Raw genomic sequence first — 13,534 nt, 5'->3', positions numbered from 1 at the left:
TAAGAGTTTAAACTTTATTATGGAAGACTTTTCAGAATATATTTCAGCATCCCGTTTGCAATATACAGTGCATCCAACAGACAGACGTTTGTATTTGACTGCATCGCCTTAGAATATTATAAGTACACAGAATATATGTATGTATGAACTTATGTGAATCTACGACTACTATGAGTTACAAACGAAATGGCAAAATCAGATTACCCCAATATTGGTTGGTATAAAAAGAGATAATGTATCCATAAAAGGTACATTATCTGATTTTGTATTAATACAAAGTATTATTTGAAAATGTATTGTAGTCTGAAAAACTAAAACATTTTGTAGTTTGAAATGTATTAGTTTTTAGAAAATATTTACAAAATACACAAATTATTTGTAGTTTTCTTTTAGATTTTAATTTGTAAATTGAGTTTCTTTTATTTTTCACTCTAATTTTCTTCATATTCATTTTGAAATTGAAAATAAACCAAAAAAATAGGTTTCATTATTATACATGAATGAAAATTCTTCAATACATTTTGACAACAAATTGTATTTTGTATTAAAGACAATGAAACTCTGATATTAATACAATGTATTGTAATGTAAAACCCCCTTAAATGAGTGTTTATGCAATTCGAAAAAAAAACCTTGACATAGACATAAAAATCCAAATTTTCAAACTAAAACTTATATTGGATTGGATATATTATACATTTAATATTATAAAAAGCCATATCTCTAAACATTTTGTAAAAGAATATGTATTCATATTGAGTTTTATTATTGAAAAAATAAAATAAAACTCAAGAATAATTTTTATTTTTCAAATAAAAAAATAAAACCTAAAATTGATTTTTATTTTTCAACCAAACATATAAAAATCAAAAATAATCGTTATGATTTGAACAAAAAATAAAACTTAAGAAAAATTATTTTTTTCTGAGTAATATATAAAACTTAAAGAATAATAATTAAAATTAAGTTTTTTTAAATAAAAATCATTGTTTTAACCCATAATGCATCTTTAGAGTAAACAAATGGTATATTCAATTAACTTTTACTCTTAATTTTTGTATTTGATTAAAAGTTGTTATTAAATGTTTCGAAAAAAACTCAAACTATACGTAAAATTGTTAAAATTTTTGGGTGCTAGTAAATGCAACATTGCACAGTATATTGTTGTGCAATGTTGCATTGTAAGTTGTTCGTGTTTAAAATTGTCGACTAAATTTTAAAAATTGTTTGATTATTCGAACGTTAAACGAGTAAATGATTTTATTCGAATAATTTAATGAAATAAAAATTAAACAAACACCTCCAAAATCTTAATATAAGGGTAACAAAAGGGTTTGCCTACATTAATGCACTTATACGTCAGTAACCTAGTTCAATCTCAACCTATTTTAAATTTCTTAGTAGATTTCAAAGTGGATGCTGAGGCTTTTATAATTATGTATATATGTTTTTATTATATTGGGTTCTTATAAGATTCTAAAACGATCTAGCCGCCTGTCCTCCTGAATAACTCGTTAAAAAATAACCATTAAAAATACCTGTATAGCAACTAAACAGGATTTTTGGGAACTCTGTTAGTGCAAGCATTTAAAAAATCCATAGAACTACTTCTAAAACAGGAAGTATTATACTTATAAGTATTATAAAATTATAAGTATTATATTTTTATAAATTGCAAAAAGTACTAAAATATTTTCTTCAATTATAACAGATCTTTTAATTTAGTATTCGTTTATTTCTTTGTTCAATATTATATTAAATTATGGGTGAAAATTAACATTAAAATTTTATTCGATAATTCGACAAACATTTTTCAAATTATTCTTTAAATTATAAATTTTGTATTCGTTCGAAGAAAAACAAAAATTTTTCCTCGATTAATCGAATAATTTTTATTCGAATAACAACCCTAATTGTAAGGAACCTCTGATTAGGGTTCTATAAATCGACTTTCGAATAATCGAACAATCGACTTTTTGTCGAAAAAAGTCGAAAAGTCGAAGTCGACTATTTTGTTCCAAAAAAGTCGATAACTCGGCTATCGTTTATGAGAAAAGTCGAAAAGTTTGTAAATAAAAGTCGAAAAGTCGGAAAGTCGAATAAAATCGAAAAGAGTCGAAAAAAGTCGGAAAAAGTCGAAAAAAGTCGGAAAGTCGACTATTTATAAAATATTAAAAGTCGAAAAATCGACTTTTAATTAAATGATAAATGTCGAAAAATCTACTTGTAACTAAATGCAAAAAAGTCGAAAAGTCGACTTTTCATAAAATGCAAAAAGTCGAAATGTCGACTTTTCATAAAATGCAAAAAGTCAAAAAGTCGACTTTTCATAAAATGCAAAAAGTCGGAAGGTCGACTTTTCGTTTCAACTATAGAACCCTACCTCTGATTATTCCGGGTTTGAAGCTGGGTAGTGCTCAGTCTAGTCCAGGACTCTTTTACATAAAATGTTATTTGCCTTTCAGGCTGATATATTATTTATTTACTTTTTATAAATTTTTGCTTATTTTCATAATTTTTAGCTTTATACTTAAACACGAACTTACCTTGCTGCCCAATCTCTTCAATCCTGCTCTCTAACTCCTACCTTAGGGAATATCTAAAATGTAAATTCTAGAGAATTTTCTCTTGTTCCTAGTTCTTCCGAGTGTAAACTTCCAGGAAGATTTCGTTTTGTATCTGAAAAGAGACAGACAAACAATGGGGGATGGATGGATTGATGGATGCAATCCATTGCCAGTCAAATCAAACACAGATGACATAACATTTTTTAATAATTTATTTAAAAAAAAACAACGATAAATAACTATAAATGTTGCCATTTTGAGTCCTTACAGCATAAATTTGCATAAATTTAAAAGAAATACGTAAAGCAATAATATCAATGTTTTTTTTTTTTTTTTGTATTTAAAGTTTGCTGTTGCACTGCATTTATGAACAAATATTTAATTATTTAAATCATAAAAATTGCGCTAAAATATCAATACCAAAATAAGAAAAAATACCGATAATGAAAAATACCAACACCGAAATAAGTCAGAATACCGATAACGCTATGGAGCTATGACCAATAATGGACCGAAAATTTAGTAGAATGGTTAATATGCACACAAAAGATATTCAAGTCGTATTTTATCGTAATATCTTTTTAATTCAATTAATTTATGTGCGTTTAAGTGATTTTCAGAAGTGGACCTTATATGGGAGCTATGACAAATAATGGAACGACCGGTACACAAAACAAGTCAAGTCGAACTTTATCCCGATAACTTTATAATTAAACGATATATATGTGTTAAGTGTTTTTCGGGACTGTAACTTATATGGAAGGTATGACCAATTGTGGTTTAGCCAATTCGAACTACAGGAACAGATTTAAGTAGACTCAAAACATTTTTGAACATACGTATGTTCGAATATTCAGATTTTTTTTAGGTTTTTATGATTCAGAGTGTATTTTAAAACCATAAAAAATTTTTCGAACTTAATTTAAAATTTTTGTACTTCGAATATTCGAACATTATATGTTCCTCTGGTCTAAAGGCAGGAAAATCACCTGGTATAGATAAAATTACTACCACGATGATAAGTAACCTGCCCAATTCAGCACTGAGAATTATTTTGTTCATCTTTAACTCGATGCTACGTATTGGATATTTCCCTACCTCATGGAAAGTATACGAAATTGTTATGATACCAAAACCGGGAAAAGATGTCACTCAAGTGACATCATACCGTCCCGTTAGCCTGTTGTCTATTTTCTCAAAACTTTTTGAAAAGTTATTGCTTGAAAGCCTTAAGCACTATCAAACAGGTACATCGAATAACTACTCTTATTCTGAAGGTCTTCGAGAGCAAGCAATATTGCTCAGCATTATTCAAAGATATTTCTCAAGCTTTCGATAAAGTCTGGCACGGACTAATACACAAAATTATCACATAACTACCTGCGATGTTCACAAACTGCTTAAAAATTATATATATGAAAGATCTTTTCAAATCAGATCTAAAGAAGTAATCTCTTCACGTCGAAAAATATCTGCAGGAGTACCCCAGGGGAGTATTCTAGGTCCGTTCCTATATATTTTATATACTGCAGATATGCCAACGAGCGCACTGACTCACACATCTACATTTGCGGATGATACCGCTTTTGTAAGCATACATGATAACTCTTCAAAAGCTTCTGAACAACTCCAGCTTCACATCGGCGAATTGGAAAAGTGGCTGAACAAATGGAAAATAAAGGTCAATGCAACAAAATGTACTCACGTTACATTTACTTTAAGACGAGGAATATAAAAATATATAAAAATTCCTGAACAAAGCCATGTGAGATATCTTGGTTTCTACCTTGATCGCCGCTTAACATGGACTCACCACATTGAAGCCAAGGTTACACAAATAAAATTAAAGTCAGCTCAAATGTACTGGCTAATTGGACCACGATCAGCTCTAGACTTGGAATACAAAGTGCTTTTGTACAAAACAGTTATAAAACCGATATGGCTATACGGCATTCAACTGTGGGGAACAGCCTTCTCATCTAATGTTGAAAAATTACAAAGAAAGCAGTCAGCACTGTTAAGGTCAATAACATGTGCTCCGTGGTACATTCGTAATAGTAATATTCATAGGGATCTCAATGTCCCCATAATACGCGAGGAGATCAAATTCTCTTGTTTAACATACTTGTCGAAACTAATGGATCAATGGATCACCCAAATCCCCTTGCCAGGGAGTTGCTATCATTTGAGGGTCATAGACGACTGAGAAGAACGGAAACATTGGATTTTGCCAGATAATCAAATTATCGAGAACTTTGGTTGAAATTGCATTGGCAATAACAACGTTAGTTATAATTTAGGTTAAGATTTTAATACTTATTGTAAATTTCTACATAAGAAAAATTCAATAAAGAATAAATAAAATGAAAAAAATGTATGTCATATATAAATGGAAAATTCGGCTGATACATAATACAAATAAACTTCGACAATGACGATTGTCGATTTCTGACTGCGACATACATAATTCATCGAATTATTTTTTGTTGTTTCTGAGAAAAATGACAATGAAAGACAAATACATGTTAAGTAGCTGATAAAATGCACACATATTTTTCTCCTTAAGTTAAACATTGTTAACATATGTAATAATAAAAGTCTCAGCTTCCACTTTAAAATCTACTATGAAATGTAAAAAAGGTTGAGATTGAACTAGGTTACTACGCATAAACGCATTAATGTATATTGAAATTTTGGAGGTGTTTGTTTAATTTATATTTCATTAAATTATTCGAATAAAAACATTTATTCGTTCGAATAAAAATTTAGTCGACTACTCAAATAAAAAAGTTTTTATTCGAATAATTTTAAACACAAATAATTGACAACCTTACTTATAATGCAACAATTAAATTTTAACAATTTTCATACAGTTCGAGTTTTTTTCGAAACATTTAATAACAACTTTTACAATTGGTTCCAATTTGGTCATAGCTCCCACATAAGGTCCGCTTTAGAAAATCTTTTAAAATTACATAATTCATTATTAAATGATAATTAGATTCGACATAAAAGTTAGTATCCTCACTACGGAAAGAAAACTTTTGTTGAGTTATCTAAAAATTACACCGTACAACAAATTGGGAAAATTGTTGCACACATGAGGAAGACCATATGCGTTGGAAACTACATACTTGATATAGTTAAACTACATTTTTGGTTTTTAATTTTCTGATCGTTTCTTCCTTTAAAAGGACTTTAAAGTTTGAAAGGAAGAGTAAGTATAATTATATTTAGCTTAAATTTGGTTTGGTCTAGTAGGTCAATATAGGTATCGATTGAAAGAGGAGAATAACAGTATTTTTATAAATAAAATAGTTTTAAAATGTTAGAATAAAAAAAATAAAAAAATGTCCTTTAAAAGTTTAATCCTTTAATATCCTTATTTTCTATAGTCAGTTTTTTTTAGAAAAAAAATATATGTTATATTTACAAATATGGAGTTACAGACTCCCAAATTTCATGTCTCTATCTTTATTCGTTCTTTGTAAAAAAATTAAAAGTTGAGATGTATTCAAATTAAAACAATTTTTGTTGAGAATATTTTGTTTAATTTAATTTATTATTTATACCAATTACCTACCCTATTATCTCAATGTCTGTTAATTTTTTACACTAACGTTAAATTAACAGTTTTCAGACAAAATACCTACGAATTAAACATAACCGGTGGTTGAGATAACAGGCCTTAGTGATGAAAACATGCATGTTTCGAATTCTAAAATTTACTTCAGGATAATATGATAAGCGCAATATTATTATAAATATAAATTATAATATAATTAATATAAAGATTAATATCACAATGAAAAGCTACATAAAAAACGTTTATATATATAGACATAAATCTTTCCTCTTAATTTTTTAATATACATATTAAAGGCCTGCACAAGACAACAATAATGCAACAATTTGTTAAACAAATATCGTGTGCGCCATCATAAGCACACGAAATTGTCGCATTATTGTTGTCTAGTGCAGGCCTTTAATTTCTATTTGACTCTAACCCACTTTCAGAGAATTAGTTTTTTTTAATATGTCGCAATTGAAATAAAATTCAACATAAATATTTTATTTGCTAAAATATATCACATTTGAAAGAAATTCACAACTGGTGTAGGGTATGATATGCTCGGCCCATTCCGTCTATACTTTCCTAACTTGTTTAAATATTTATGTATATCGTGGTTTACTAATTGCACAGGATATACCTTCGCCCTGTTGTATTTTTTAATGAAAACTATATAATAAACTACTTTGATAACATTATTGGGAAGTCAAAGGTATTTTTAAAAGATATATAGAATTTATAATAAATATAGAGTTCGGAATAATTGGGTTAAAATAAAAAGGAAAATATACTTTCCCAGAAGGTAGTTTTAACATGAAAGGATAAAAAATGCAAGATATCCTTAATCGATTTTTATCCTTTTATATTCTTCAAAGCTTACACTTTTTTAACTTTTTATCATAGAGATAAAGAAACTCGGTTCCACAATATCAAATTTCTAATTTTTCTATATAATATTTAAAAAAAAAAAGACTTTGAAATTTTCAGAGGGGAAAATTTTATTAATTTATTGAGATATTTAAAAAATATTATACAAATTAAACAGCTATGAAGACCAAATTTCAGACTTTTGTACTCCATTCGAATGTCTTTATTATGAATATTTTTTGTTTAACAATTTTGTATAAAATTTCAAGGATAATAAAGGATAAACTTATATAAGGATATTTTTTACATCTTTTTATTCTAAAAAAATAAAACAAAATACGAGATAAAAATACTACAATTGTTCTCATTAGTTTGATACCCATATTGTTATAACAGGGTGGCTAAAAATATTTTATAAAATTTTTTTCAAATTAGGACAACTCGGCTATGTTAAATTTTTAAAACGATCCTATTTCTTCAATTGAGTTCCGATTTAAAAAAAAAATTTCGTATATAGAATCTCCTCATCGAGCACTATAAAAAATGTCGTTAAGAACATATTGGGTCATATAAAACAGGTCACTATAATTTGATATTGACTATGCGATTTGAGAATTTTTGCTCAAAATTGAATTTTCCATAAAAATATGTTTTTTTTTTTGGATGGACCTGGTCCCCTCGGTATCGAAAATTTTTAGGTTTTGTTTCATTAATCGTATTCAGTGTTGCCAATTTAGCACTTTCAGTGCTAGATCTAGCACTTTTTAAACTCATTTAGCACCAAAAAAATTAATCTAGCACCTAGCAATTTTTTAGCATTTTTACTTCTTTTCTAGCATTTTTTTTAACATTGACAACAATTTAAATAACTGACAATTGCTTACACACACACGTCATGCAAACAAACAAGAAAGAAAAAAACAAATCAAGTAAATTTTTGTTTTAAATTAAACTAAATTCAAACAAAAATTCAATAATAAAATAAAGTTTTTAAAGTGATAACATGAATAAAATGTATGTCCAAAAATTCCGTAAGGAATGGCTAAGTAACGAAAAATTTAAGGATTGGACTCCGAAGATTCTGGAAATGTCTTCTGCATATATTGCAAATGCGATATTTTGGCGAAGTTTAGTTGTTTGGAGAAACACGCAGAAACAAAAAAACTTCATGTTGTGCTATTGGGTATATTACAAAAAATAAACCCATTCCATTCAAACCCGTAAGCTTTAAACTTCAACAGCAGGAAGCTGCATTATGTATGTACATTGCTGTTCATAGCTCAAAATAATAAAAAATGTCCTCGGCCTACATTTTAATGAAGAACTTACCAATGACATCGGCAATAGTTACTACAGTATTTTAATCAACGAGTCAACAGATGTATCTTTCACAAAAACTTTAGGTAAGTTTCTTTAGTAAAGATCTTTAAACTATATATTTCCATTTTCTTTTCAAGGTTTGGCAATAATTTACTTCAGCCAAAGAAAAAATGTAATTGTTTCTACTTTTTTAAATATCGAAGAAATTCCTAATGGAACTGCCGAAAGCATTGTTATTTCTTTAAAAGATACCCTGCAAAAATTTAAATTAAATATTAATAAATTAGTCGGAATTGGTACTGATAATGCCAATGTAATGATTGATAAAAATAAAAGCTTGCACTAAAAAAAGATGTTCCTGATCTGGTTCTTGTGAAATGCGTATGCCACTCATTACAGCTTGCAGTAAACCAGTCCTTGAAAGACTTTTTACCCACAAATTTGGAATTTATTGTTTATGAAACATTCAACTGGTTTTCAAAGAGCTCTAATCGTCAACAATCCTATAAAACTTTATACGAAAATTTGAATGGAAAAGTATGTTTTTTTCATTATTTACATACTTCAGCATAATAATTTTTAAACCTATTTTATTTTAAGGAGCCGTTAAAAATTAGTAGAATTTCAGACACAAGATGGCTATCTGTAGAAATTGCGGTTGTAGGAATATTATTCCAATGGGATGAACTAAAGTTACATTTTGAAATGGCGAACATCAATGAAAAATGCCACAAAGCTAAAATCTTATACGAAATGTATAGGGACGAAACAATTCATCTATATTTACTTTTTTTGAATCCAGTTTTGCACGAAATACAAATTGTTAACAAAGTCTTTCAAAGCAATGAGAATGACCCAACGCGCCTTTTAAAAGAAATAACTCTATTAATTAACTTCCTTAAAAAATATTCCATAACGAAATTATAGATGTATTATACGACGATTTCGAAGATAAAATTTTGTACACCTGTAGTCTTGGTTATGAATTCGAAATGCATCTGGAAAAATTAAAAAACACAGGTAAAATTCGAAAAAATAAAATTCAAGAAATTAGGAATAATTGCATCAACTTCGTTGTTGGATTAAATACGCATAAAAATACATAAACTAACCCCTTCTTTATTTAAGATTACCAGACATATAAAAATTTTACAAAATATAGATTTTTTTCGGTACAAAACGTTTTGAGTTCCCAAAAGGGCGAAATTTTACCAATTTTAAAATTATTTTGCATTAGCGAGGAAGAAATTGGAAAAATAATTGACCAATATTCCAACATTCAATATATAAAATGGATTAATAAAAATAACACAGTATCTTTCTGGGCAGAGGTAAGAGCATATAGAGATGCCGGAGGGAACAAGAGATTCGAGGAGATTGCCATTTTTGTTTTAAAACTTCTCTGTCTTCCGTGGTCTAATGCGGACGTTGAACGTGTGTTCAGTCAAATGAACATCGTAAAGACAAATATATTAGGTAAGACTTTATTGTTAAATTTTAGTTTCTTAACTTTATGATATAATTTAATAACATTTTAGATACGGATTAAAAGGAAGCGGAAACTGTTGTTACCAATACGATGTCCCAACGAATTACCTGAAATTAATTGGATCGAGTGAATGCTATGATTATAATAATAATGATGATAATGATGATAACAATGACTGGATTTTTTAAGTTCATCAAATTATTTTCGACAACTTATGTGATCAAATATGAATTTTAAAAGTTAATTTTTGAATAGCAATTTAATGACTTTTTGTTTTTTTAAGAATTTACTTCCGATTTTAAAAAAGAATTTAACATTTTGTTTTTGATGTTTTTTAAGGAAAGATGTATTTTTAATTTGTTTATTCATATTTAAGTATGAAAATGAATTTTAAAGAAATAAAAGTCTCATATTTTACTATAAAGCCAATTTTTTCTATTTATTTTTCTTAGCACTTTTTTAAAATTTTTTGCATTTTTTAGCATTTTTTTGAGAAAAATCTAGCATTTTTCCCAATAATGTTTTGGCAACACTGATCGTATTTTATGTAAAGTCAGCTTTCCAAAAAGTATAAACTCTATATACATCTTTTTAGACACTTTTTAAATAAAGTAAAAGATACTTTTTTCCCAAAAAAATGGCAAAAAATCGTCTTTTTTTAATTTTTGAAATTAAAATGACTATAACTTTGGACTCAGTCATGATTTTTACATAATTCTTTGGACCCGCTATTATCAAAAAACTAAAGTAAGGACGGTAAAAATTTTAAAATTTTAATTTTCAAATGCGAATATCTCCTAAACTGTAAGAGATAATTTACTGCTACGACGACATTTTTTATAGTGCTCGATGAGGAGATTCTATATACGAAATTTTTAAATCGGAACTCAACTGAAGAAATAGGCTCGTTTTAAAAATTTAACATAGCCGAGGTGTCTTAATTTGAGGACCCCCGCCGGGCCCCTGGTTGGCCTATAAGGTCCAAATTGAAAACCATAACTCGACAACACCTCCTCTTTGTGCATACCAAATTTTATTAAAATCCGATTAACCGTTTAGAAGTTACCGAATTATTTCCCTCTTTTTTTTTTCCTATACCACTGTGAATCGGTGGAAACCGCCATAAACGCAATTGTCCACTACAAAGGTGCATCCTTTGATTGCAAACTATATACCCTGGCGGTATGTATTGACATCCAATCAACCAATCTGGGTTACCACGATTAATAACCTAAAGACCCTAACCGAGAAAGACGATGTCGTAATACTTTTAATGGGAAGGGATCAAAACTCTCTGACAACGAACTAAGCTGGGCTCAACTTAGAAGCCTCAATGTTAACCCAGCAAAAACGGAAATCTGTCTTTTCACAAGAAACACAAAATTTTCTACGTTTACCGAACCTTGCTTCCTGAGCAAGAAGATACCAGTGACAGACAAAGATAAGTACTTAGGTGTAATCCTCGACCGAATATTAAAATGGAGACACCACATAGAGAAAAGGATCAACAAAGCACATCGGTGCTGTGAGATATGTAGGAGAACTATAGGCATGAAATGGGGTCTTTGTCCTTCTATGACAAATTGGCTTTATAAAAGTGTAATTAGACCAATTCTAGCTTATGCTTCAATAATTTGGTGGACTGCTTTAGAAAAAAGTGCAATATCAAACTACTACGGGGAGTTCAGCGTACATGCAGCTTGGGTGTAAGTGGTGCCATGTGTACTACTTCAATCAAGGCTCTAGAAACGTTGCTAGATATTCCACCCATTAAGGTATGAGGCGGCGCTTACAGCCGGACGGCTCTTTACTTTAGGTTAACTGGCCAAAGGCTGTTGTAGGACACGTCATCAATGTATATTGGACACATTGGAAGGTTATACACAATCATCGGATGTGCCTGATCGAATACCAGACACAGAATATGTCGGAAACTTTGAAACGCTGATCCCAGATAGAATGTCTTGGTCAAGGAGCTCGAGGCAGTTAACCTGACAAACGCAAAACCATTTGATGGAACAAAAGCTGAACTAAAAATATGGGTGAGAGAATCCCATAAGACGTTTTGGAATAATGTGGCTAGAACCACAAAAATCCTATGAGATGACCCTGATGAGAGCAAGACGAAAGATCTCCTCAAAATGAGGAAGTCCGAAGTTAGTATGATAGTACGTATTCTGAATTTCGAGCAAATTTGAACGTGCGGGTTCAGACGAATGTAGAGCATTCGGAGAGGACAGTGAAACTGGAGCACTTTCTTTGCCACTGTCAGGCATTCGTCGAAGTTAGATCTTAGTATCTTGGAAGTGATGTTATTCCGGAAATAACATTCCTGACTAACACTGATTGGAAGATTGTTAGGAATTATTTCAGGAAACTGAGTTTCTGTACACTAAAAAATAATTCATTCAGTTCCCCTTTTTTATGATATGAAGCGCATTGTGGCCTAGGTGTATTCCTTCGGATTTGATGTTGTATACATCCTCCTATCAACCTAACCTACTAAAAAATCCGAAAATTTACAAATATTTTTATATACTGAAGCTCTTTGAACTCCTTTGGTCAATTTTTGCTATGATCAATAAAATGAAAAGATACACTCATTTGACCCCCTCTAAGTCCTGTCGAAAGACATCGATTTTTAAAGTTTTGTCACTTGACACGAAATAACCCATATAAACAATGATAATAAATAAAAAATATTTAAATAAATAAAATATAAATATTTTATTATAATAACGATAATTAAAATTAGAGAACAAGTTAAATAATACATAAAAATATTGAATTAATAAATGAAAACCCTCTCACTAAACACATTTTTTTGAAAAATTTTAAAATTTTTACTGCTATTATTTTAAATGCAACTCTATATGTACATATGTATTAGTAATAAATTATATTTTTTGATGAATGATGCTTTAATCCATATTTTTGCTTTTGTTTTAGGAAGCACATGTAAATGCGTGTTATAAACATTTTTACTACTTTGTCCAAGAATTCGACCTAATTACAACTAAAGAATTGGAGCCGTTAAATGAAATGACATCACGAATATGTAAAGATTGAATGTAAGACATAGAAAACATGTATAAAAACAATTTTTTTTAAATAAATCTTATAAATTGTATACTTGTGTTATTATTGTTAAAATTTTTAAAATATAAAGGGCATTGCAAAAATTTTATATATCATAAAATCGTTTTTTACTTACATATATAATTTATTTATGTATTGTATTATTATTAAACTAGTAAGAGTTCTATATTTGGCTGTGCCTTAACCATGATGTGTTAAAAAAGCAGTTAGTGCCAAAAATTCCTCTTTTACCTGGTTATCAATTACTCCGGGTTCAACATGCTTAAATTCATGTTTCTATATTAAATATTAAAGCAAATTAAAAAAGTACCCTTTGAAAAAATGTACAAAAAGTCCCCTTTTATGGGTTCTCATGTTTCTAGATTCATTATATGTAAGAGAATTTCAAAATGTTCTTTTTGAAAAACGAAAAAGTACCAACAAATCAAAATACGAGGAAAACTCGTATTTTAATAACCAAAACTCTTTTCTGAAGGGAACTTGTTATAGGGGCTAGGATCAGTTATAGATCAGTCCTCATTAAATTCAGAATAACGAATTAGGTTCCTAAGTCTAAACTTTCTTGTGTCGATATTCATCGCTGTACTATTAGTTTTCTGAATTTTATTCATCAAATTTTCT

General features: G+C 29.0%; 1 protein-coding gene across 1 annotated transcript in view; it reads left to right on the top strand.

Moving 5' to 3' along the window:
• The window catches only part of LOC111686859 (MOB kinase activator-like 3), a 227,529-nt gene extending 214,585 nt beyond the window's left edge, over positions 1 to 12,944 (top strand). Inside the window, exon 5 of the mRNA XM_046950478.1 lies at positions 12,764 to 12,944. The gene's annotated coding sequence lies outside the window, so the exon portion shown is untranslated. The remainder of the gene's footprint in view (positions 1 to 12,763) is intronic.
• Positions 12,945 to 13,534: the final 590 nt, after the last annotated feature.

Source organism: Lucilia cuprina, chromosome 2 (assembly GCF_022045245.1).
Source record: "Lucilia cuprina isolate Lc7/37 chromosome 2, ASM2204524v1, whole genome shotgun sequence".
NCBI lineage: Eukaryota > Metazoa > Arthropoda > Insecta > Diptera > Calliphoridae > Lucilia > Lucilia cuprina.
Note: the sequence above shows the minus strand (reverse complement) of the source record. Positions and strands in the feature narration are given on the sequence as shown.